Below are 3,826 nucleotides of genomic sequence, written 5' to 3'. Positions count from 1 at the left end.
GCTTCATATGTTCATGTAACATGTTTCCAACAAATCTAAACATTTGCTTCATTTAAGTGCCAATGGCATACTGTTCCCATCAACGGTTTCTCACTAGCTACAAATTTGCTGCAATCTACTTGCTAATATGCTTCCTAGATGCTTCATATACTGAAAAACAAATATATTACGAGCACTCCTTTCCCTTGTTTTCCAACAAGTAGCCACAAGGCTATTAACGCAGAACTATTGCATGAGGTGGAGTGTGTATGGAGGCGCAAGATGGGTCGTGCATGTAGATGTAAGGTAGATCAATGTTTACAACAGACATATGTGAAAAGCAAAGAAGCATGGCGGCCTTGTATCCATCAGACTTCAGTACAATAGAAGCATAACCAAGAGTCAAGAGAACCATGGATGTTAGTATATGGATCAGAACTAAACAATATGAGAATGAAACTAGCACGGCCTTTTGAGACCTCGTCGTCAACCAGCTGCAGGGCACTTGCAAGAATATGAACAAGTGAACACCGTCCAGGGAGGCACATCTTGTCCAATCCAGAGATGATGTGGCTGACATGGATCAAATGAAATAGCTGTGAGACGGGCATGGACGGTGCGTCAGCGACGAGGAGACATGCGAGGTGAGAGGAATGTAGGACGGTGAGGGCGATGCAGAGCGGTTGTTGGCGACAGGAGGAGGGGAGAGGGATATACGGGGCGAGCGATTAGGGCGGAGGTTACGTACGGGGATTTTGTCCGTGCGGATGGTTAGCTCGCCGAGGGGATTTTTTTTGTACGAAGCAAGTTGTGACCGTGAGATCCAAATCATATCAACGACAGTCATCAGGTCTGAGGATTGTATCGTCTCAGACTATAGATATGAAGTGTTTCCCTAGGATAAATTACCCTACTACGAATTAGGCTATTAACGATCATCTACAAATAAATTTGGTCGTTACTTGAACGATGCCACATCCCACATTCATCTTAGGCTCATCGGGCCTTCGTGGGGCATCCCGTCGTTAAGTTATTTTATAGAAAATGGTCGTTGTTGGCTAATTAGCTTCTTTTTAGGAGTAGTTAACGATTCCTAAACTCGTTTGCATCGAGAAACAAGGATAAATAGCAATCTACAGTATTTATTAACTCAAGGTATCCTAATATACTATACTTAAATCTCACGTATGTCCATGAGATCCATGGCGGCTGAACCATGTGCCCTCGAGTACTGTATCCCCTCTCTAAGAGCGACGACTGCGGGGCGGTAAGGCAGATTCCCCCGTTTCTAGCGTCGGTGGCCTAGCAGAGGTCGTTTTCCTCCGGATCCGCTGATCTAGTTGGAGGATGAACAATTGTTCAGGTCCAGATCCATCCCGTGCGGATGTTGGGCGTTCAACATGGATTGGTGTGGGTGTTCGTGAGTTTGTCGCTGTCTTCTTGCTCAGCGATATAGGATAGAGGAAGTTCATCCTATTCTTCTTAATTGAGCAGCGGTAGTCTGCAGCAAGCCAAGTACGCAGGTACGAGGGAGTGCTCCATCCGAGGGAATTCCTATAGGGCCAGGGATGCTTCTACACCACCAGCATGATCACGCTTCCTCCTTGGAATTCCATGGAAGGTTTGTCCCCATTATTTCATTTTTCTCGTTCTATTGACCTTACGACCTTGCTCCCATTCCGCACGGCTACCTCTCGGCTCCTCCTTTGTGGTGTGTGCGTGCGTGCGTGCGTCGGTGATCAGGGCTTCCACTTATGGGAAGAGGAGGTTGTTGCGTGATGTGTTGTTCCCAGGACTGCCCATCACATGTTTGAGGTAATGCCAAAGTTAAACTAGGACACTTTGTTTTAATGTTCTCTTCCAGTCATGACCGAGAATCTTGACCATGTTACACTATTCATTGCTTTATTGATCACACGACTATTCTTCAGCACACAATTCATCAGCTGATTGGCCGTAAACAGTTCAGACATATAATTTGAAAGCAGGTACATAGTATAACTTCTCTTGTTGCTTTATTTTGTACCTATAGGAAAAATAACTGTAGTTTTTGATACTTTGGTTTTTTTAGTACTTTGCTATCAAACATGGCCTTAGTTTAAGTGTAAATGATTGTTCTCATGAAAGCCAGCATGACCATGTAAGTTGTTCTCATACATTGATTTCATACGATATTATACTTTGTGCTAATTTATTTACATAGACTAATATTCATAAATTACTCAATGTTTTGTAGGACTAATGGTCCATCATAATATATAGAAGCATCAGGAGGCACTCTAATCTCCAATAAAGAATGACATCAATACGAACAAGAATGGTGTCCCTCAATTGAAGCTTAATAAATATTATCTTTCATAGTTGTCTCCTTTTCCAGTTAGATAAGGGCAAGTACATTGGTCATATAAGGAGTGCTTTTGAATTGAAAATTTTGAAGGATACTTTTGTTCCATTATTGTATGTCGAAATATTGTTATTAATTTGATTTTTACTAATAAAAGAAGTTATGGTCCTTTCAATTCAGATTTTGTTTTCTATATGTGGATGTTAATATTCAAATGTTGGATGTTGCATAAAGTGATCCTTGAATGGAAAGAATACCAAATATAAGTTGTCCTACGCTATATAAAAGTGAAGAGAGTGATCGTAATATTAGAAAGTAGTCGTTAATGATAGTTTCGGTCAACATTAGAACATTATTACAGATGAAAAATGTGGTCGTTAATACTACAATTATGATCGTTGTTGCATCAGGATTGACAACGACACAATATCCCGTCGTTACAAGAATAACGACCACAAAAGGTATGTGGTCGTTATACTTTTAACGATGGAGCCTACTATGACCAGCAAATTGTGGTCGTTAGTGACTTTTAACGACTACAATCCGACTTTTAACGACCAAATATATCGTCGTTAAAAAGTGTTTTCCTAGTAGTGATACCTGCCTCCAGAAGCTTTAGTATTTCATTTCTTACCACTTCCTTCATTTTAGGATTTAATCATCGTTGGTGATTAACAATTGGTTTAGCATCAGGCTCCATATTGATTTTGTGCTGACATAGAGTGGGACTAATGCCCTTAAGATCATCAAGAGTATATACAATAGCGGCACGGTGCTTCCTCGGAGTTTTCAATAATCTCTTTTCTTCATGCTCTGAAAGGTTAGCACTAATAATAACAAGATATATCTCCTTTTCATCAAGATAAGCATACTTGAGAGTATCACGTAATTGTTTAAGCTCAAACACGAGATCACCCTTGGGTGGAGGAGGATCCCCAAGTATTTCAACAAGAAGGTTGTGTTTCAAAATGGGTTGTTGATCAAAGAAAATCTTATCTATTTCATTCCTTTCATTAACATGCATATCATTTTCATGGTCTAGCAAATATTGTTTTAAGGTATCAGTAGGAGGCACAGCGATAGAAGCGAGACCAATAATTTCGTCTTTACTAGGCAATTCTTTGTCATGGGGTTGTCTACGAAATTTAGAGAAGTTGAACTCATGAGACACATCCCCAAAACTTAAAGTAACTGTTTCTTTCTCACAATCAATCTTAGCATTAACAGTATTCAAGAAGGGTCTAACGAATATAATGGGACAAAAGTCATCTTGTGGGGAACCAAGAACAAGAAAATCTGTAGGATATTTATTTTCCCACACAAGACTTCAACACCTCTAACAATCCCAATTGGTGCAATAGTATCTCTATTAGCAAGCTTGATGGTAACATCAATTTCCTCTAATTCGGCTGCTGCAATATCATTCATAATTTCTTGGTATAAGGTAAAGGGAATTGCACTCACACTAGCACCAACATCACATAAGCCATGATAACAATGATT

The 3,826-nt window shown here is 40.1% G+C and overlaps 1 long non-coding RNA gene across 2 annotated transcripts; it reads left to right on the top strand.

The window, feature by feature from the left end:
• Window positions 1-1,070: 1,070 nt before the first annotated feature.
• On the top strand, window positions 1,071-2,502 carry LOC123411246. Of its 2 annotated transcripts, XR_006613215.1 has the most exons (3): window positions 1,071-1,794; window positions 1,911-1,967; window positions 2,051-2,502. It is a non-coding gene; the product is annotated as an uncharacterized LOC123411246 (long non-coding RNA). The 2 variants fall into 2 exon arrangements; XR_006613214.1 differs by having other exon boundaries at window positions 1,911-2,502.
• The last annotated feature ends 1,324 nt before the right edge of the window (window positions 2,503-3,826 follow it).

Source organism: Hordeum vulgare, chromosome 7H, assembly GCF_904849725.1.
Source record: "Hordeum vulgare subsp. vulgare chromosome 7H, MorexV3_pseudomolecules_assembly, whole genome shotgun sequence".
Classification (NCBI taxonomy): domain Eukaryota; kingdom Viridiplantae; phylum Streptophyta; class Magnoliopsida; order Poales; family Poaceae; genus Hordeum; species Hordeum vulgare.
Note: the sequence above shows the minus strand (reverse complement) of the source record. Positions and strands in the feature narration are given on the sequence as shown.